The sequence below is a fragment of the Varroa destructor genome, unplaced genomic scaffold, assembly GCF_002443255.2.
Source record: "Varroa destructor unplaced genomic scaffold, Vdes_3.0 BEIS01000001.1, whole genome shotgun sequence".
In the NCBI taxonomy this organism is placed as follows: domain Eukaryota; kingdom Metazoa; phylum Arthropoda; class Arachnida; order Mesostigmata; family Varroidae; genus Varroa; species Varroa destructor.
In genome coordinates, this window is record NW_019211454.1 from 62,655,598 (window position 1) to 62,679,169 (window position 23,572).

The 23,572-nt window shown below is 42.7% G+C and overlaps 1 protein-coding gene across 16 annotated transcripts in view; it reads left to right on the top strand.

Annotated features, from left to right (window-relative positions):
- The window catches only part of LOC111252492 (uncharacterized), a 115,239-nt gene that overhangs the window by 62,523 nt on the left and 29,144 nt on the right, over positions 1-23,572 (top strand). For 7 of the 16 annotated variants that reach the window (XR_015319740.1, XR_015319743.1, XR_015319745.1 and 4 more), the window contains exon 3: positions 3,417-3,600. The exons of 5 other annotated variants lie outside the window; for them this stretch is intronic. The gene's annotated coding sequence lies outside the window, so the exon portion shown is untranslated. Of the gene's footprint in view, positions 1-3,416; positions 3,601-15,072; positions 16,056-18,625; positions 19,389-23,572 lie in introns of those variants that run through there. 4 more of the 16 variants (XR_015319741.1, XR_015319742.1, XR_015319748.1 and 1 more) reach the window with 2 other exon arrangements.

A 23,572-nucleotide genomic window follows, 5' to 3' on the forward strand; every position in this document is an offset into this window, starting at 1 on the left:
AGCAAAAGAAAAAGAAAGCCTTTGAGCCTAAAAGGACTACCAAAGGCTAACTTTGAGCTTATAGAGATAGGTCTTAGAGTTTCGGCAGCTTCCTTAGGGAGGCTTAACTTTGCTCCATCTTCAGCATCTTATATAACTAACTATACAGCTAGTATTACCATGACGGAGTGCGCCTTCAAAATAAAACAAATAAAATTCGCTCGGTATAGCCGAAGAACATCTTTGTTCCGGCCACTCATGAAGTGGACAATCTTAAAAAGCAATATTGTCTAAATGACACATGTGTATTTACTATGACTATTTTTAGGCTCTTCTACGATATCGTTGTCATATTCAATTAATTAAAAAAGCCTCACAAAAAACAGTCACCATACACCTCGTGTGGCGGACTTGCGGTAGGAAATCCAGGAAGGACTATAGCTACTTGGAAATCGTAGGACGGTAACATGTTTATCCGCCTCTTTATTTTGCGTAAAAACAGTCAAGCATTTAAGCGCGAAGCAGACTCTTTCGCTGGAACATCGACTTGTTTCTATTCACTCGGATCGGAGAACCTCTACAAGAATCTCTATTGAACAACCCCCCACCCAGTGGGTTTTGTTTATTTCTTCCGAACTGCCTTTAACGTTATTTGGCAACCATGAGCAAAAAGAAAATGTTGTTTTTTTGTGTTCCTGATACGATTGTGTTCGGCTTGACAGGCCTTTCTCCGTTCCTATCGTATTGACTTTTATATCCCGGCCGCCGGCCGAATCGGCTGACGGCTGGTCTTTATGTTCCCCTGACAGCAGCAAGCAGGCCACGCTCACCGGGAATTCTCCTGTGCCTTAAGCTCTCGCATCTCGCTCACCGTCTCCAAATGCCGCACCAATAACCAGTTCTCGCTGGTCTCCTTTTCGTTCTCCTGTACCGCCTACTCTACTTTGAAGCCTTATTTCTTTGCAATCGTCCTGGCCCAGCTGGCTGTGCTCCCCGTCCCTAAGTAGGGCCCAGTATCTTTAAGCGCTGTTGGCTGTGTCCAGCCTGTTTGGATGCGTTCGTACTCTGAGGTGCGCAGGAGTGATGCCGCATCCGCAGTGCTGTTACTGCTGCTGCAGAACTGCCTCTACGAATCTTCCTTCAATCGAATTGCCGAACTAACTCCCGAGTTACTTAGCTAGTTCGTTTGGTCGTACGGCAGGTCGGGTCCAGCGGTAGGTCGGTTGGATGACTTGACTCGACTATAGGCTCTATTCGGCCTTATACCGTTGCGTAGGTCAGTCTGGCGTTGGCGTTTTTCCTCACGAAACGAAACAATGTTAGCTTTACAGCCGACAGTTACTCCCCGCTGGGGAACGAAGAGGGCAGTGGCTAGCTGGTTAGTTAGTTAGCTAGCTGGCTCGCTTGCTCACTCACTTGCTTGCAGGCAATACTGCCGCCGCCATTGCCATCCCACTACCATCCTGCGGTCTCGTCCCCGCCCACTGAAGCTCCTCCATGCTCCCCAACGCCGCTCCGTTTTTCGGTCTTCGTCTATCGCGCTGCTTCTACCGAAGGTCGTTGTTGCAGGGACCGTCTCGTGTAGCCTTCGTAGTCTGAACGAAACAGTGAGAGATCCATGAACGAGCTACTGCGATAGAGACAAAACGAGCTAGACTTAACGCTTCTTGGTCCCGTCGGGCTCTTTTGAAAGCCCTTGCCTCGTTATGGTGAACTCTTTAGGAAGCCCAAGCCTGAGTCCAACGCTTTGTCCCTGCAAAATATGGGGCCGAGAATAGGAACCTCACAAATTTGCGGGACCATGCAAGCAAAACGAATGTTTTCTTTTCCGTATTTTGTCCACCTCCTTCTTTCCTTTACTTTTCCCGTCTAGAATCTTCCGTTCGCCAACCTTGTTAGAGCCTGAGAAAGCCTCCACCAATCATGCACCCTTTCTTATAGAGCTTACCCTCAGTGGCTCACGACCAAGCTCGCGAAGCCTTCACGAGGTGCACTGGCAACGGCCAGCCATTGGACTTTTTTGAATTCTTTTAGAATCATAGCATGGCCGCGCATAGAATACATCGTAAAAAATGCGTACGTTTATCTCTCAGCTTTCCTCCGCAAAAGCCTTTAGGAACATATTGAAACGACGTTGTCGTACATTTCGCCAACGACGATCACGAGCGACTCCAAAATATGATCCTAGAATTTATTTAGGGGTTAGTGCACGCTAACGAAAGATCGAAACGTCAGACATTGAACTGTATGACAGCAGAATAAGCAGAATCTCTCACGCTCTTATCACCTATTTTAAAATGGGCACGTTGTGCGAATATCGCTTAACATGGCGAACGGCCGTCGTGAACCATACCTTATTACACTCTGTCGCATAGTATGTTTAGTTCCACAATATGGCGCGTAATGGATAGCCCGGACGGGATTAATGTGTTTGGATTTGTGATACAAAATGGCAGCGTTGAAAAATCCTCATCGCGTTGCTTACATTTATTTTCTGGAACATCTATTATCTTACAGGTTTCGATTGTGCCGTTCACTTTCGAAATTGATACCTCAACATGGTACCACAGTTGTATCAATTCCACGTTCCTGATTTATCGTATAATCAGATACGTAAGCTTTTGTCGTTATTAGACTACGTTATGTTCGCGACGTCTGCTATTATATACAGATTAATTCACCGACACGTACCATTATCCCTTTACCATCTTATCAAATAAAGTGATCACAGTCTGACTGCATCAGTTATCCGGTACTACCAAAAGCATTAGATCACATTAGGACAACTATCTACACGTTTGCAGAAACGCTACGGGAAGCCGTGACGGAGTTCTGAGATTCAAGTCGTAATCGTACCTAAGTAAACACGTTTTCAGATCAAACATTTCTTCTGTCATGTACAACATCCGATCAGTCGTTAAATGGGTGAGAGGAATCAATCGTATTTTATTTATTTTCGAATAGTTTATTAAAGGGCTCGTATCGAGTGGTATTATTGTTAACATAAGAACTTGTGCCCACATTCTGTACGGCGCATACACTTCAACAAAACTGGTCAAGAATCTCGCATCTATCAGTACCGTCCCCTGGATCAATTGACACCGGAAAATGTTTCTATTCCTAACAGCAAAATTAACCGTTCGGTCAGACCCCCCTAAGGACGGTGGGCGTGAAAACAGGTGCATTAAATGATGCGTCATTGCAGTAGATTAAAATATAATTATTATATTGTTATTTTATGAATTTCAAAGATGCCATATATATATATATATATATATATAGAAAAGCCAAAGTGGCTATCGCCACCTGACTTGCTTCGTAACGAGCGTTACGACACATTTATAACATTCGCTAATTTTTGCTCATGAACAGCAAACTACATGCGTTTATTCATCTTCCGTTTAAGTTAAATCACTGTTCTTCCTGATCTGACCTAGTGACGCTTGCCTGATCTGAAGACGAACTCAACCATTTCCTTGAGCGGACCACATGCGACAGCGTATCGAGCTCCGTCGTAAAAGATATGGAAAATTAACCTGAAAAACTTCGTGTCTACCTTCAGCTGATCGCAATTCCTCTCATCTAATCAAACGTTGCAAGACGGTCGGCACATACATATAAGTGAGTTGAATTTGAAATGACAATAAGTGGTTAATAGTTTTTATCACGATGGCGTTTCTAAATATTATATAATATTACTTTAAATACTTTTTCACAAATCAAACAACTAAACACATGAAACAGATGTTTATATATTAATTCATTTGATACTTTTCAAAACAAACCTCTGATACAGACACCAAGTGAAGCAGAGAAACTGCTGTAGTTTGATTGAATACTAGTACAGTGAAAACCCTCTAGACACGTTCTTTTCATGGGTTTTAATGCCACTGGTCAGCTTTCCACTAATTTCTAAGAAATCGCAGGGAATTACAATGTCTTTTCAAAAAGAAGTTCTTAGCTATGTTCGCGTTGAAATTTAAAGCGCGAAAATAAGTCATGTATAACTTTTATTTAATAAATTACCTTCTTTAAATAAAATTTTTTCTTGTTTTTTTAGAGAAAAATGTTTAAGAGAATGTTACTTTCCTGGAGTTGTTTACTGGATCATACTGACATAGAACCACAGACGTGCAGTTTGAGCTGTATCTTCTACCGATAGAACGATTGATACGATATACATTATATATACAAAATCCATATGCCAAAGCTTGGTAAGAACACCAGAATCTGTGTTCGAAAGAACATTTTCAGTAGTACTGAAGTTAACATATTTTGTAGTAAGCATAACTTGTATAGCCAAAAAGCTTACTAAGCGTGTTATTTACCGTGTAGCCGTAATCAGTAAAGGTAGTATTTCTAAAATCCGGTTACCAACCGTAGTAGCATGGCTATAATGTACTTATATGAGAGATATTGTAAACAACGAAAGAGATACAACATCAACGAAAAAGGAGTTACCTTAGCATAAGCGTCAAACTGTTACCATGACATTCTTCAAAGCCCAAAAAGGGCGGGTTTTTTTAAAAAAAACCTTTACCGACCGGCTGTTCAACACTTTGTCAGCATACGCATCCCTGGTAACAATACGGTATCCAGATTTAGGTTGTGGAGATCGAAAGAAAACAAAGAATTCGCATTGCTACGGACTAGTGGAAAATGGCGGGTGATGGTGCAAGGCAAAAGCGAACAGCAGCGGCTATCAAAACCGCCAATAATAGCTCACTTAGCCAGGGCCAAGAGTTCAGCTGGTGCACGACACTCTGACGAAACCTCGTCGTCTTAAGTTTGTGCTACGTCAATTTTTCCTCTCCCATACTCGCTCAGTCCCCCTATCAATCATTCACTCTCTTTGTCAGAGCGGCGCGGCACTTGTATCGCTTCGTACCGCACTGCTGTCACCGCGATAACGAGCTGCTGTGTCACTATCGAGTTCCCTGAACGAGGCAAGGGGGTTTGCGTTCACATGATGACGACGCGGACGTCCGTTGCGTTATTTTGCAATACGGCAAGTACGGGTGGAATGTAAGATCACCTTAAGCCAACACAAACGACCTGGCCCGGGTCGAAGAAAAGGAAAGTAGGGGAATGGAAGCGTGCGTGTCACAGATGGTCGTTTTCGAAGAACGCGCACGAGGGAGACACATACTGTGTGCCCATGTGCGTGATCAGGATTACGTTTTAGAGCTCTCAAAACGAGATTTGGTCGAGTGTTGAGGCTTAGTGTGGCCTTGGCTTCTCGATCACAATCGGTTAGCTAAGTGGGTAGCCGATTGGAAGGCCTCGAGTCTCAAGTGTAGGCCGGTTTTAGGCGTGTGGCCAACTTTGGAGAAATGCGACATTAGAAAGAACACCATCATAGTACAGGAGGCTGTTCAGCAGCGCAACCTTAATGGGGATGACATCTGTGCCGATTCCATCGCCTGCCGCCACTGCCCCGACATGCGAAGTGTTAGAACTTGGCATTTTGGCTCTTCTGTTACTTTTTCGGAAGTCGTCGGACGATTATATAATCTGTCGCGAGGTTCCAAAGAAGTAACGTATACGTCGCTCAAGGCCACGTAAATATTCGAAATTAAGATATATATGCATAGGATTTTTTGTTTACAAAAAATGGTAGATAAAAACCAGATAAATACCTATAAGCCTCAATTAGCTGCTGGAAGAATTCTGCTGGTTGTAACTCCGTTTACGTATAAGTGCAGGTAATTTTTATTCATTGTATTTTTGTACAAAATACTTTGCTTCAGGCCAGAAATATAGCGGCTATCTAGCCGAGGGGATCAATTCTTGAAAATAAAACTGAATTAAACATTCTAATGTATTACTACTCGATTAATGGGATGAATGCTATTAAACGAAGGCGAGAGTATTCTCGTAAATTCAGTTTTTTACAGTAAGGCTCCATTGTGAAGGTATTGGCTGAGAGACAGAAGGCCTAATACACCTAGCTTCTGCATTCTCACCTTTATATATGATTGGAATAATCCCGTTAGTGAATTTCTATCCGTTATCACTGATCATAGTCCATACAACGTCATGAAAACAGCAGGGACTACAAAGGATCCTCTTTGCAATTTTACCGGTTCTCGCCTAACGCAATATAAGGTTGTCTTACAAAAAACATAAATATAATCATAAATCATGATTTGTTGTGGACAACAACTCCACCCTACGACAGGTGCGACATATTGTATATAGATCCTCATGTTATAAATGAACGTCTATATACAATAGTGTGTTCATGTATAATACATCGTGGTTCTTAATTATACGACTTACGACGAGAGCCAATGCGATGTAACCTGTGTAAGCAACTACATACAACTTACAAGCAATAACACAAAAATCATTTCCACCATTACCAGCATCAGCATTGTCGTAAAGCGGTGATCGTCATCGCCATTTCACCAAATTGTCGTTATTATTAGGTCCAATTATCGGCGTTGTTACTGCTGTTGTTACCAGTTTTTTCCTGCATTCACTCTCCCATCCTCTTCATTCCCGCATCCGTCGAGTTGCTGCCATCTGCCTGTTCCCACGAAAGCCAATTATAGGACCGGCAGCAACAGAAACATCGCCGTCATTGGGCGAAAGGTGGATTTCGCTACTGCCGCTCCCACTACCGCTGCCGCTGTCCAAGCTATCGCTTGTCGCCGCCGCCGCCGCCGCTGCACCAAAATCATCGATGGCCATAAGCTATTATCAGAACTAATGGATCGGGCCGGTCGATCACCCCGCTTCAGCCCGCGGGGCCGGCCAGTTGGCGAAGGGCAAAGGAATAAAGACGTAGTCAGCAGACACCGGCGAGCAGCAAGTGGTTAGCCAATGGCAAGCACTATTAGTGCGCCTAGCTTCCACCAATGACTCCCCTTTTTTCCATGGCCGACTTCTATTGCGCGTACATAGCTATCTGCCCCTGACGCTGCGATCAGCTCCAGCCAAATTAATATGCAGAGGGTCGATTTATGCTGCTTTTTACCATAACAGTGGGTCCGCTTCGTGGGACTCGCCTCTTGTAGGGATGGATCGCACAGCGACTAACCGACACTCAGTAACCGCTAATAAGCAGGGCCATAGAGTGGCGTTTGTCACACCCTCTTCAGAAGCGGGGTACTCCACATTCACATACTTCGTTCCGATATGAAGTCTTTTTAACCATAGTTTGTGTGCCACGTAGCCTGCTGAAGCGACGAAACCATGTGGACAGGGTCCGTAGGGTATGATTAGCGGCCGTGCTAGCAAAAACCGGCTATATAACGAGAGAGGCAAACGAAAACGGAGAATATTTAACGGCTTTTAGAAATGGGCATAATGAGCGCATTCCTTGTTCCAAATGGCGGCCAATGCCAGTGCGATGATGTTAACAATGTGTCCTTAGTTTTGCTTACAACGACAAACATCGAATTCCTTCTGCTTTTCCATCTTGGTTTTGCTACAGCTTTTTCGGCTCCAGCTGCTGCCTGATCGTAGCAATGATCGCAGCAATGATCGCTGCGTCGCTTCGCTCTGTCGGAACATCTTAGCTTCTCCGTTCACTTCATTCAGTTATTAGCTCGCTCGTTCACACTTCGCCTTAGTCGTTCCCCTCCTTTCCGTCGTCGTCTGTTTTGGTCTTGGTTTTTTTTTCTTTTGCAGTCCCTACTTCCTTTTTTCATACTAATTTGTCGTCTCGCAAAATTGGTTCTACAGTTCCTAGAAGTTCAACGTCGTTTGAGCCAATGCCGACGTCGCGACCAAAGGTTGGGTTGGGACCCAGCAGCCATCAAGATCCAGCGTGTCACCCCTGCATTGCGACTGTGAAGACGACGTGTATGCGGACTTCGGACGTCCTCTACTCAGAAACGATCCAAAATGCTGAGCTTATGGCTGACGCATAGGTAGTGAATGTGACTTTATGTCTGTATGTATAAGCGTCAACGCTTGTCCGTTGGCTCCTCCTGCTGCCTGACTGGATGGTCGACAGTTCGGTCGGTCTGTACTGATGTGGCAATTTGCTAAATGGGATTTTTTGTGAACCTAAAAGGAAGCCTGAGAAAGGAATAGAGTGCACAAATCCAACAGCAATGACGAAAACGAAGAAGACATAAAAAAAATGGGGGCAAACGGGCGAAAACTGGAAAAAAAGAAGACGGAACATGGAGGGCGAAGTTCCTTCTTAGGTGGAGTGGTAGTACTTTCCTCGAAAAGCGCCGGTCCCTCTCGTGCCCTGTTTATACCTGACACATGCGAAGCGAGACGATATTCGAATTTTAAAGAACGATTTTTTTAAACTTTTCCTAGTGTGTGACGATAAAAGCCATTTCTGCTAAAATTATCGCCCACAAAACTAGCATGGATCCACTGTAATCAATGGCTGCCGTACTTTCATCGTCTACCGCCGGACAACCATATGCAATTGTATCCCTATATACGGTTGAACTGCAGGGTCGTAGATGTATGAATAAGTAATTCGTCTTGCAATCGAATAGTTTAAAACGATGGCGGTGTCGCTCAAAGTTTAAACCATTTAAAACAGCGCGTTTTTTTTTTTACCTAAGCCAGCTAGGCGCTACCTAAGGCAGTGGCAACATATCATTTTACGCTTCTAGTTACGAATGGGGGAGATAATTACGGTTATTCAATGTCCTAATAGCGGCGTTCTATGTATCGAAGTCTTTTTCTTAAGCTAACTCTCTTTAAAAATGCCTAAGATAAAGAATAATTTGTTGCTTAGGTAACATTTCTCAGGATAAGACGCGGGCTTCTTTTTGACAACAAATAATAATCGATGTCAAAATATAGATCACAGTCTTTCGATGGAAACAAATCTAACAAATACGGCATTCGCGCTTTATCTGTTCGATTAGGTTCATCTGGTAGTTAAAGAAAAAGGAAAATATTTACTCTCAGTCGCAGGTAATCTTTCACTTATGGCTTTTCAACATAAGCTTTTGTCAACGCGATTTAAAATACAACACCTGATTGATATTAAAGAAAAAAAAGTGTCAATAATACACGGATACGTAAAACGTTTTATACTGAGGTTGATCCCTTGAGGTTTTTGGGATAGAGAGCGAGAGAGAGAGAGAGAGAGAGAGAGAGAGAGAGAGACGTGTAAAATCCAGGAACGAGCGAAAAATACGTCAAAGGTCTTTTAATTTTTTATTGTAGGAGCTGATGATAACTTGCAAAATCATCTTACTTTTATTAGAGCAATAACAAATGTCGTTCAAAAATAAAGCTTGAGAAAGTACTCCCAATATTAAATTGTCAATGTGGGTTGCACTTGCATTCCTGTATCCTATTATATTTTCAAGGAAGTCATAATTGTGCTATCTCAATAAAACTTCTAAAATTCGCCCAAAAGCTATTGGACCTTTAAATAGTTTTTTTTCTCAAATAATAAAAAATCAATTAAAAAAATATTAGACCTCAATTTAATTTTCAAAATAGAAGGAAATCAGTTCGCAGACCTATCTTATTAAAAATGGCACCGAATATTTCATATTCACACTTTTGAGGTATCAAAAAGCAAGCAGTTGGGAATTATTGCCAACATATCTAAAAATTATCCACGAAAGCATGACCTAGGTTTTACCTAGGTGACTTTGAAAAGCTTTAGGTGAACTAGCTTTGTCCCCGTGATAGATTAGTGGCCAACGTATTTGCGTGCTAACCTTAAGGGCGGGTTGTGCCTTAGGGTCGAAACCCAGGCACAGGGACACTTCGCTTCGCGCTAGGAACCAGCCGATAGAACGCCTAGCGACGATATTGGAGGTAAAGCTCGAAACACAAAGGTGAACTAGCATTGATCCGCGCGTTAATTACAGCTTCTACACCCGGCTTAGTCTCACGCAAACACTTTAAATCAAGGCCTGCTCTTACAAGTACTATCCCAATTCAATTTCGTTAAGCATTTATTATCTTCAAAGGGTTAACTTCCAAGTTATACAATCGACTGACGATGAAGCCGTCATGCGGACGCTTTTCTGTCGCAGCCAATATAAGTATGCATTTTGCAGAGGAAGACGTAGGACATCCTAATAAAACAAAATTGGACGTCGTGCCATTTTCGCCTGCTTACGCTCTTTTACCATCGACTAATTAAGATCTTCTTGATACCAGAAGAACAAAAAATTACAAGATACAGACCCGTTCAGGTATGACAGCTAAATTAAGGCACTCCGAATTATCATGTTATCACCGCGCTAGTGCTAATCTGAGAGGTGCTACCGCAAAGCAATACGTCGCGGTTTACCCCCTAGGACGCAATGGGAGTACTTTCATTTCTGTGTAGCCACACTGTCGAAATAATATCTTAAACAGGGGCATTTACTGCAAGCACTGGCTCCTATGCAGGCTGTCTATAATGCCTTTACTGCGATACACCAAACCACGGCATTATGTATGCTGTATATACGCACACTGCGGGGGGTCTCGAAATTACGCAAAATAGCAAGTGATAGTGTTAAAGCGCCTGTAGCTGCTGTTGTTGCAGTAATCGTCCCGATAACAGAACTAACCTCACTTAATGATAGAATCGAAAAGGTCTGGGAGGGAGCAAGTCATACAAATTACTGCTATTACACCCAGTACTATGAATACTACCAAAAAGTTCCTTTGGTAGCCCGTTTAAACCAGCAAGAAGGAAGCCCAGGGGATAAAGGTAGAAAGGGGTTCGCCGCCACAAAGGCAGCTCACGAGAAGCGACCATCGAGCGCGGCCATTAATTCTTCTTAACACGGCAGCGCTGCTGCTCTTCTACGATTTGCCCTTTTTCCAATGGCACGCGTCGAGGCACGGGAGACGGCCAAAAAATACTTGAATCAGGGACCTGATAGTGCACTATACGGCAGGAACTACGGCAGCAGAAAAAGCAGAAGTACGCCAGGCGGGCAAAGAGGACATGGAGGCAGTAGAGAAGAACGACCAGTGTAAGCGGAAAAGTGACGTGCTTACGTGTCGAGATCGTGCATGCATATGTATATATCTGAGTGAGTGTAAATCTCGCTATTTATGTGTATGTATGTTCCACGTTGGAACAAAGCAGATCATGCTGCTTCTGCTGCACGAACATACAGAAAAAACTGCATGGACTAACGTTTACAGCTCTTCGAGACGTAATTTTCGTTACATGCGTACATTGACAGAAGCAGAAAACGAAAAGAAAGACGCTCCACCGGACGCACGCGAAACGGAGCCGTTGGAAGAACAGCAAGGGCAGACGATTGTGCAGGGGCAGCAATACCAGCAGTCGGAAACCCAAAGCAAGCATTTGTATACGCACAATGTGCCTGTGCGTGAGTATGTACAGTACACCAGGGCAAAAAGCAAACTCCGAGATCGTTGAGTAGGATAATGCATAATTGGTGAAAAAAACTATCCTGCTTGTACTTATCTCTACCGTCTCGCCTACCACCGCCTTTTTATCGTCGCTTCATCCGACTGAGGAACAATGTTTAAAGTTGTGAGCTTTAGATTTTAGCATTTAAGAAAAGATAGATAAGATCTCAAAGAGTATGAGCATAGACGGGGGTGCTGGACTTGGAAGGCTTGACTTAATCGGACTCTCCTGTTGTTTATCTTGTCCAGAGAGTCTTACTCAGCAGAACAGTTCAATGTTTAGGTATATATTATCTTCATAAAGGCTCAAGCGTGTATATAAGGCCAGAAGTCTCCTGAGAGTTTGGCCTTCACTTTACTTTTGTACTATATAACCAATATATGTCAAATGACTTTGTTCGAATTATCAACAGGCATTTACTTCACCCTGTATACATGTATATTCGGTGCTGAATTAAATAGACTCGAATAGATACAACCGAATGGTTAAATGAATAGCATTAAAGCGAGATATTTTCAACGGGTTTTTGACCTATAGGCGATTTGGCATGTTCTTTACTCTACATTAATACTCTACATTGTCAAACTGCTGACAAAAAATATAATCCGTGAACGTAGCATATTCTATCATAGCGATCGTAGACCGTAATCGTATTTCAACGTGTTGAGTATTAATATTTCGTGCTTGTCTCTCGTACAACGCTTATCTAGAGCGTATTTTGCCGTCACTGAACAACAAAGTCGTGGTATCGTTTAGTGATCTTGACTGGTTCCACCGTTTTCTGGTGATTTCAAAATGAGAGCAGGGACAGATGTCGCTGAGCGGAAAACATCAATTAGAAAATTGCTTCGGTAATACAAACGTATACAATTACAGAAATGTTCCCCATACAGTCGCCCACAGCTGAGGGATCGTTGCATAAGATCGCTATTAAGAATCGAAAAAGCGCGAAAACCTTGTGATTGTTTATGAACTTCAGAACGGAAAGATAGGTTCGTCTTGTATAATGCCTTCTAAAGTAGATTAAGGATTGTGGACCTCCTGTGTCGAAGATTATGCTTCACCTTCGATACTGGGCTCAAAGGCGGTAGACCTACCAAGCAAATTCAGTTGAGTGCTCCCAAGCCAAGAGCCCGTAAATTAGACCATTGAGAACTCGGAGAGCAATGACGTTTTCAAATTCTTGAAAAAACAGCCATCATGCTTTCAAACATGTCGACGAGCAATTTTTCGTTAATTGTGCTGTGGCAAGAAGTAGATATCCATTAAAAGCTATGAAATGGCCGATGATTTCTGGTGAGCGCACTGAGATAATACATTTCGTACAGGGGATGCTAGAGCAACAAGCATATGTACAAAATGACGCAGAGTAAGACGCTGCGTTAGGTATAGTAATAGTCCCCTGACTACCACGCCTTGTCACAGAGCATGGACCTCTTCTAGGTTATTTGCTGCCAAAAGCGTTCAGGTAGTGCCGTAGTCTGCCTGGAAAATCATAGAATCAAAGCTTCGAAAGGACCGGAGTTAACAATTGCTTCAGTTGAATGAATCATGTTGCTTCACGCCAGCGGCGATTCACCCATAGCAGAGGCAACGGAAAACTGCATCAGAGAAGTGCCTTAGAGAGTGACGACAGTAAGACGTTCTATAATAAAACACCGATGCCCGCAGCAGTATTACATCATTTGTCAACAGTTTGAGCAGTAGATGTTTGCCGATCCTCTGTTGAACTCTAGGGTACCGCTCTAAAGTAGAATGATGCCGCATTCACAAGCCAAAAACCGTTTGAAAATACCGCGTTTTAGCACTGCGCAATTTGCTTTGAAGGTTCAAACTATTTGATTGAACATCGACTATATATATGTATATATATATATATATATATAACCTTGCATTGCCTAAGGTAAATTAGGTCCGCAATGTTTACTAGATGCACATGTAAAGTAAAGCGTTTTAGTGAACGTAATCTGAATATATAATGGTCACAAGTAGAATTATTAGCAGACGAAAATTTATCCGTACGGTTGTGATGCTACAGTAACCTATAATTTAATGATAACGTGTATTTGTAACCTTTAATTCTAGTCAATAACGGTTAAATCATATTCTGGGAATCCGTATTGAAGAAGTGCAGCGAAAAAGCATTATGATTGATTAAAAAGTGCCTATATCTCCCTGGAGAGGGGAGTCTGCTTATAGAGAAGGGAGCCTTTTTATGCCAAGTAAGGTTAAGACAATTAAAAGACATGTTATTCTAAGAGCCATTCGTAATTTAGACCTAACATAGCCTCTTCTCTTTATGACGCGCTTCGATAATTGAGTTCTGTCTGTTTTCTATGAAGTTTCTTTTGTAAGCCTAGTACAAAGCAGTAAAACAGAAGTAGGATTACAGCTAAGAAACAGCGTAAAGTGGGTGTTAAAATGAAAATTTGTTGAAGTAATGTTAGAAAATTCATAGAGTTTTCTCAGTACTATTTTTGGCATGGATGTATAAACACGTTAATAGAAAGCCGATTTTTTTAGGCTCGACAGATTAACTTGGTCGATTGAACCTTTCGATAGGCGAAGAAGAAATAATTGGTTTGAGCTCACATATATCGCACAAAATTCGCGATAAAACGAAGGTATTTCTGTACAACTTAGGTTTAACTTCGTAGACCAAGGTTGCGAGAACGTACGTTCAATATACGTATTATACAAACATCCTATTTTGAAATTAAAGCTTCTGTACACGACGAAGGATGAAGGCAAAAAAAGAACGCTTGAGAAGTACCGTTAGCTCATTGGCAATAAAATATAGCAATGGAATGGTTAGCATATGTAGAAAGATCAGTTTGTTTGTTTTTACAGATATTACATACATCAATGATTGTTATTAAAGTGCCGGATCTGAGTTACCGGAGTAATGCTAAGAATTGAAGGTAAATAAACCAACTATTTTTGCTCACACAGATACAGACAGGCACCCAGAAGCAAATCCATTCAACAATTGAGTGACGGTAAAACTAAGTAAACAAATCACCGACAGGTAGATGCTATCGGTAATAGTTGTGGCATTTTCGCAAAATCCTTTAAATAATTAAACGTCTTCCTTTCCATAAACCCTATAGCCTATGCAGAAGAGTTGACAATTCGCTATTGCCGTTTTTTTTTTTTCACTAAGGCAATTGCTAGAACCGAAAGGGCAATTCAGTTGTAGGAGCAGTCGGGCCCCGCGGGCAAGCCCCGCTTTTTCCTGTACTTTAGCAGTGTTGCAACCGAAACAGCTCAACCGATTGGCTCAGGCTTGAGTGGATCCCTTTCGCTTTTTGTATACTATCAACACTGTTTCACTACGCTTATACACTCAGACGCGACGCGTTGGCTGAACATTCAATGACAAAATAGACACTCTAGAGGTGACCTCGGGACCGACGACCCCACTGCGCCGCTCGCCAAATTTTACACAGATACGAATATATCTAACAGTGCAGTAACATGGAGTCTTGAAATTAAGCTTCGTTCGTCTTTCAAAGCAGATAAATAGCATAAGAATATGCAGATGTAGATCAGTGTAGTTAGGACTGGCTAATAATGCATCGTGAAATCTTTTATGCCGCTGTCGCAAGCTGGACTAGCGGGCTTGAGAATTTGTGCGCAAGTTATACCTTCAAACTCAACGCCGATGAACGTGCCCTTTTCAGTTGATCTAAAGATGCATTGCAAAATATCAGCACGTATTTGTACGATAACTTCGGATTTGTTGTCTGTGATCTGCTTTACGGAAGCGAACGAGGCAAATGCAAAACGACAGAAACTGGCGATGGAGGCTAGCGTCCAAGTCAACTTTACAAGGACTCAATAGCAAGTGGTATGTCGCTGACGTTGTTCTATAACTGATGAGATTCCTACTGCTACTATTGCTACCACAAGCTGGACGTTGTAGCCACAGGTTAAGTATAGGGACGGAACAGCGATCCACACTGCGTCGCCTGCCTGTGGTAGCACTGTGCTACTACGACGACCGGCAGCGCCGCTACAGTTATCGCCACGCATGTTGGCGGTGTGGCCTTCTGCTACAAGGCCCTCGTAGCTGTGACGGACTTCGTAGCAGCTGAGAAGGCCAAGTCGCCCTCTGGCTTCGTGTTATACTGCGCGTATCAGCAGCCCGTCTCATATGTCATACGATGGCGTGTAGCACAGCGTAACGCACCGCAGAACCTGCACGCCCTACAGCCTTTCGCCGGCTGCTCCGCGACAGCCCCAACGAAACATTACATTAGCTACCCTTCAGCGAAGTTACACGACCTGCACAGCTCACCGTCGCCCCCAGCTTACGTCGTCCTACATCTCCCACCAGTGCATACCAGGCTCGTTCTCAACTGGCATCACCGCGATGCAACAGGACGAGCGGCATTTGCTAAACTTTGCCTGTCTAGCGTTCATTCAGCGACGGCCAATCCTCAGCTATTTGTTGACTTCTGGAAAATTACACAAGCATTTTCCTATACGAAACGTATCGCAGGGACTGTGTGTCGTAATCTTGTCGGGGGTTCTGTGTCTGCTTGAGAAAGATGGGAGAAGACGGAGTTTGTTTGTGATAGACTGCCAACCGACGAATCGTGAAAGGCTCAGGCCGCGGAAGTGGCGTAGCTGCGCGGGATTTTGCTAGGACAAGGCCACCACTTGCAGAGTGGGGAGTAGGCGCCTAGAGGCTAGGGAGAGCAACCACGCTGCACAGTAAACGTGGGATCCAGCAGAATGCCGCTGAGTAAGTATATTACATTATGATTAATTGTACGTAGTGCCAGTACTGTTTCTCGGCGCTGCTGACCTCAAAAACTTGTAAAGACGGATGCGCTAGGCCACTTTGTAATAGATAACAGGACAATAATTAGACCAGTGGAGCGGCGTAGCGAAAATACAATAAACAGGGAAAACTGAACATTAAAAATCACATTTGGTGGTTTTCGTGGGAAGCTTTTAACTAGCGCCGTTTTCGACAAACTTAAAAAAATGAATGAATGCAAAGCAAGTCCTTATGCCGGCAACAAGCATAAGCATGGCTGCAGCAAGCATGCTGCAGGGGGATGGACTATATGGGAGGAGGGGTGATGGACTATATGAACGGCTACAAGGATAGCAGTGTGGCAAAGTACTAAGACAAACTCGCAAAGTGGAATTGGCGTAGAATTTTAAATAGTATCAGTAGCAATACGCTGCTCTTCGTCAAATAATACATACGCTCACTGTTTTGCTGATTTCCCATTTTTACAAACTTTATACACATATATAGCAATGTGTTATTCCGCTCTCCCCAACTACCCCTGTTCGACACAACTCTACAGAGGTTATTCAGTGAAGCAGACCTGTAGGAAGTAGCGGTGGAAAGCGGACATCAAAGGAGGAGGGATAACTTTAAATAATTGTTTGACTAAGATAAAATAACGTTTTCCAAACATCTGCAAACTTGTTGAGCAGGTTGGTTAATGTATTTAGAACCAGTAACTAAAATACGGACTGCTCTAAGTTGAACAAGCGAACAGACTGATGATGAGCCGAGTAGCCGAAGCTATTTGCAGTAATGCTTGTTGTTGCAATTGTTGCAAATTAAGTTATGAGCAAATTGATTTACTTCAAAATATGTTTGATAAACGAAGTTCCATCGTAGCCAATGCCAAACATCTTTGTAGGACAAACTACGGTAGCTTAATTGTAGTTATCCATCTTTCAACACAGCAATAGTGACAGCTTTATGGAACTGGTTCGTCGCATCTTCTAAATAAGGCTACTACACTTCACGAACGTAATACTACTACGGGATATTGCAATAGAAATGATACAGTTATTTATGAGTACGTATTAGAATTTTCTTAATTATTAATTTGTGCTATTTCTATGTCAATATTCCTTTGAATAGCGTTGAACGTATTTATTGATGTTCTATTTACTTTCGCAAACTTACCAATGAAGTTACGACCCAAGTTACAGCAGAAACGATTCGTGTAGTTTTACTTGCCCTCCTTAATTCGGGCTGAACCCGTCACTTACTTAACAGAGGGCTGTAGTAGGTGCGTAAGGAATCTCCACAGCCTCTATAAATTTTGTTGACAACTGGCGATAGCAGAAACGGCGGGCGCTACAAATAGCCAGACTAGGGTATGTCTGTTCGAACAGGGTGTAGTGCCCAATCAATTTAAAATAGGTTTATACCAGTAGTACACTTTGCGTATCCTATGCGTATTACAGACATTTATCTGTCTAACTCTGTCGTTCCGGTAAGTTTCTTATCTGTGCAGTAAGCGTTGTACTGGCAATCCCTCTTAGCTTCTGTTATACAATTGCATGATATGGCAAAAATGTGTGGCTTGCTGTGGCTGACGTACCATGGAAACCATATGGTAGCGTTTGCTTTTCTTTGTTTATGTCGTACCTGAAATTGGCATTAACGTTTCCTGTATGGAGAGCTTCGTAAGAATTATACAAAATGTGTAGGTGCTATACAATTATTTCGCCATCGTGCGAACCAACCTCCGGAATTGAGCTGACCCATAGCTGAACGAAGCGAACGTTAGAGGAAGCAAAGCAAAGATTATATCGATAACTTAACTTCGTATTTATTTTAGATTTTTCAATATCGTAAGTTACCTGGCAGCTAATGTTTGATTCGTATTATGCATATTTTTTCTTTTTGTCGTTACAAGCAATGTTCACTTACCTATAATTTTGATCATACCCGACTCCAACGTTCTCATTTTTCCTAGACACAGATTAAATATTCATTTAAGCTTTCTGCTTTAAAAGAAATAGTTTACCGTTACGTTTTTCTCTAATCTTGAGCTGGCTACTCGTTGCTAGAAGAGCAAACAACAGTGATACTAAGGGGCATTCCTACTTTGACGACCTTAAGTTCTGCTCTCATTAGTTCAACAAGAATTATACATTTCTAGAGCGCCTGAATCTAAAAATACTTGGCTTCTCAAAATCCACACCACCTCCTCAAACCAAAGTTTTTCAAGCAAACGTGGTAGTTTTTTATTACGTGAAATTTCCTTCCTCGATTAACTGTGCCAATGAATCTCCAAGGAAATACACTCCGCTTATAGCGAACTCTGAATAAAAACAATTAAATAATTATTGCTTTGTCTAAAACGTTCCCAGTTCTCAACTCAGACCGATCTACATCAATATGGACATTCCATGCTTCACGGATCTAAATATACAAACGTATGTGTGTACATATTGACAAAAATTGGCATGATCACTGACTGACAATAGTTGGTCAGTGGACTCTGGTGTCACGGGCGGTTGTTGCGACACGCCACAGAGGACCGTGGCATTGCAGACAACCATTAAGGTGTATCGGGCAGCGTGCGCGGATTGAATTACATTCATAGCTATGTAAATGCAGCTATAGATACCTCGGTGCCTGGCTACGTGTACTAGCCGTATCCTTCATGATGTAGCACTGATTGGCAGTAACCAAGGAAAAGAATGTTGGGAAATGGGGGAAACGTTGGTTATCCAATGTTCAGGCAGAAGGAGGCACGTCAAGAAGCGTCTAAGCGTCTGCTTGTTCCAAAATCAGCAGATGGTCTGCTCCCTTTTGCACGTTCGCCGCACCTTCTCAGCGATCGTTCCTCGTTCCATTCGGATGCTCCAGCCTTCTCGCAGGTGCCACTCGCACACTTCTGCCGCCATTCTCAATACCCATATCCCTCATTGAATCGGCGTTTTGGCTTGTCTGTGGATGGCGAACGGACGAACGCCGCTGTCGCCGCCGCAGAAATCTGTTGAATGCATGCTAAGCGTTTCAGTATACAATTTGGGAGTGATAGTATGATACGATTGGTGCAGCCGCTCCGCGACATGGAAAACTGAGGATGCAATAGACGCTGTTTGGTGCATGTGCGTGGCTAACGTGGCAGTCCCCTCAGAGCATAATGGTTATTCTCTCCTAAGCTACCGGGAAAGGCCAGGAACGAGACTTAGCAATAGGACACGAGGTGTAGTAATGTTTCAGTGGAACACAAAATGTGGAAGGACAGACGGACGGGTGAAGGCTAGAATGACGTGAACGACGCATCGCTTGCTTTCACGAGAGGTGAGGAGAGCTGATGAAGCGTACTGAAGACGTAATAAAGATGCAATGCTTAATTTATATTTGTTGAATGCATTAGCGAAAAGATTAGACAATATTCAGAATCGTCAATGGATCACGGTTTAACTGCAGCCGGAAATCGATAGTCAGTGGCTCAAAAAGATGTCGCCGTCAGGCTATATGGCACGCCTGTGACTATGTCGTACCGAAGGACCGAAGACATTTAGCTTTCGAAGCAATGCTTAACAGAATCTGCAGGGTTTTTGTAGCAAATATGCAACATGGCTACATTTCGATTCTCTTTTAGGACGCCAGGAGTATGAGTGCATTAGCAAGCTCCTTCTTGCTTCCTGTTGTTATAAGCGTGTCTCTCACGTTCGAAATTCACCAGACGACTCTTAGAGGTAGAGACATTTGCAGTGGCCATATACAGATTTGTTTATCTTCTCTGTGCATAGCGGCAGCTTGAGTGTTTTATTCGGGTATTTGTTTTGAGGGTCCGAAAACTTAGGCAATATATACATCGATGGTTAACAAGTGAGAGGGCAGTTATAGTTAACAAAACATGTTGGCTACAAGTAACCTGTTTAAGTTATAACCTATTATTTCATTGGTAATGTTTTAATAATGTGTTCCAAGTATGATTTAGTTATGAATTTTGGATAAGCAACCAAAAAATTGCTTTATTTCATGGCCTCTCAGGTCACATCCAGACATTGATTATATGCAGCTTTTTGCTCGATCCTGCTGGACCTGTGCTTGAAAGCGATATCATTGTACAATGAGACCTGACAAATGAGTGCCGCTAGAGACAAGCTAAGTAGATAGACGTGTGCATAAGTGTACGTTAATGTGATGGGTTTTTGACAGATAGCCACGTCTTTTCTCTTGCACTACGAGCGCTGCCCCTTAACCCTTAGTCGTCATGCTTTTCGTTGAGTACGACGGTGTGGTCCTGGAGGCCAGCGATCTTGTAAAATTTTTGTCTTAGAGTTAGAGTTTCGATTGAAGATTTATAAAATTCCCTCTATCGCCGATGCATCATCGCCTAATCGCTTGCAATGAAATTCGTCGGGATTGTTCGGCCTTGATCGTTCGTCTGCACCGTGCATTGCAATGCTAATGCTAAACTACTATTTGCCAGCTACTGTAATGCGTCGCAATTGGGTTCTACCAGTTGGTATTTGACGTCTGGGGCTGAACAGCCCGAATATCGTATAGTAATTGGCACGGTGTCGCGCTGAAGCTGCCCATAATTGTCATGTTGATCAAGAGAGTAATCTGCGACAGGTGACGCCAGGCGGTCAATGACGGCTTTGACTCCGTTAGATTGCTACGTCGGTGTTTCGGGACCGTTTGCTTTTCAATGAGCGTCTCAACGCTTAAGGTGTTATTATTCCACTATGGCCGTTAATACTTTGACAAACCGCTAACGCCAAGACTTTAGTACACGGAAACAGCTGCACATACCCTAGATGCTAGTCGATAGTTACGAACGTAGGCAGAAGACACGGAGAAATCCCATAATTTAAGGAGATCCACGAAATTCATATCAGTTTTGCTAAAAGGTCTTTCAAGGGAAAGTCCTTTCTGAAAGGAACCTTGACACAGCTTAACCACTGCTGACTGATTTGCTAGTTATGGCTCTTGACGCCGTCAAAGTCGAGCTTCCTCCGACAAAAGGTCAACCCGTCGCCTCCCTATATATTCGCGAGACTAAAACAAGGTCCACGAATTTCGCTTGCTGTGAAAAAAATGGCAAAGGCTTCATGCGCTGCTAACTTAGTCTCCCTGAGGAACGTGTAGAATGTCAGTTTCCCTCCAATCTGTACGAATGGTTTGACTTGTCTAAGCTGTTCTCAGCTTTTCTCCGTTTGGCAAATAGTTCTTTCAGTTTCCACTCTGACCGGGCTGGAGACCGCCCTTATATCTTTCTCTTAAAGTCCTCTTACCGGTTGGCGGCTGTGACCTCCTCACGACCCAGCTTCTCGCAGTAATCCCCGAACAGTTCCGAGATTACCCGCTCCGTCCAATCGCTCTGAACCGCAGCTTTTCCAATTCGTATACACTAGACTTAGGCCTCTCTATCTTGAATAGAACAATTCGACTGCCGCTGTCGGCCTCGATTGTTGTCTCTCCATACTGTGCAATAGATCCTTAAGATTGCGACCGTCGTCGCGGTTCTGTACTTACCCGCTACTGATACTGCTTTGCTAGCTATGTAACAGCGGGCTATTCGATACAAAGGCGCGTTTTGACTGCGCCCATATTGATGTAATACAAAATGCTTCAAAATTCGAAACTACCGCAAAAGTGATAGACCTCAGTGACGGAAGTATTTTTCTTACGGGGGGGGGGCGGGGTGAACGTCAAGTTTATCGTTAGAAGTTTAAATTTACGCAGAACGCGAGGCTTTTTAGATTTTAACAGACATTGCTTTACTTTGCTTCGGTTATGATCTTCGATACGTGAGCCTGCGCTTAACAGCCATTTAAACTCAGCTGAATAAACATAAATAAGGTTATAAATAAATACAAAAGAAATTGTTAAGTCTGCTTTTCTAAACCTAAAATGAAATAAGTACGCAAGTGCAGATGGCCTCTATTTGGTATCTGTCAAACTCTGACTTAGACTAGAAAAATACTGAAGTAACTCTTGTCCTAGGGTGTAGAAACTTACTTTTTCGTTCCTAAAAACTTGTGTTCTAATGCGTCTCAACAAGCAGATGGCTTTAAAACTCGTACAACAGGCGTTGCCACAATAAGCTCTCGATGCTGCAACTGTTAACCATCGCATAGATTCGCGTCTGGCAAAAATTACATTTTCAAAAGGTATTTTTCAATGTACTTCTAGCGAAGCGCCGATTTTTAGCGATGTTAGTATTTTTACTGTATTCGTACGACGTATAGCAGTTTATAGAAACTGAAACAGTACACATGGTCATCGTATGTTCTCCACGTGGTCCCTATGTGTCCTAGTGCACTTAGCACACAGTAAGATTATAGGGAAAGATTTTTTAACAGAGTCTACCGATTTGTCGTGTCTACCAATGTATAACAATTGTTTTATCTATCTGTGCTCGCAATTAGAAGAACAGCTCGTAAGGGAGATAACGGCTATTTTTTGCGCCAGCGTCAAGACACTTCCAGTATATGTCGCCGTAGGTGGAGTTGCCGTTTCTAAAATACGATTGAAATATTATCGTTAACAACACGTGCAGGGTATAAGGACAGGTAATAATTCCGTAAAACTCCCTTTCTAATGTTTGGAATATGGCGCAACCTAAGCTGACTAATAATTTTTTCGCAAGAGGGCACGCGAGAGTTCGCATAACCTATGGTTTTTGCGCGAAGTCTTATGCGAGTCGTTCAGTCTTGAAAAAATGTGGTGGGAACACGATGGGAAGTTACCGCACTCTTACGGTGTGATGTAGGCTTATACGAGATTATAGAAATGGCTAATCATTTCAAAGGCGTTATGGCCAATACAGTATCAAATCTGTGTTGTGCACAACAAACTACTCTTTTGTGCTTAAAAAAAAAAGCGTATTAAGTAAAACAAAGGCCCACTTCGATATATTGCTAGTCTAGAACGATGCTTAGTCGGCAGCGATTGAGATGAGAGATTGAACAGCGAGGGGTTCGCCTTTTCGTAGCAGCTCTTAGATTGTCGGCCATAATGGCCAGTACTTTAAATAATAAATTATAATGCCTAATAAAGTAATCAGACGTAGTTTGCATTACTTTATTACTGCAAGCCCGTTTTATTTAGCCAACGTGAAACGAATATCGGACGAAGGCGCGAGTCTCTTACACTCATTTAATAGAAGCCATCGCTGTCATGCTGTATTTTGCCCTAGGTAACATCTATCAATGTCTAAAAAAAGCCCTTTTTTTTAGCTGAAAAATATACTAGCATTTCGTGCCCGCTTTACGATGGGATGCTTTGCTTACTGAGTTCTGCTAGCCTCCTGAGTATGATCGTTGCGTTTTGAAACTACCCTTAGAAATCTGCAAATCCGGAACTGCGATGAAGACTCTGCTGTAGCGCTGCTGAATATATATATATATATATATATATAGATAGATATACGTATTACCTCTTCTTGGTGGTGCTATTGAGCCCATCTCAACAAAGCGGCAGTAGATTTTCTAACCAACTACTGGTAATGGCTCCCAACACACTAA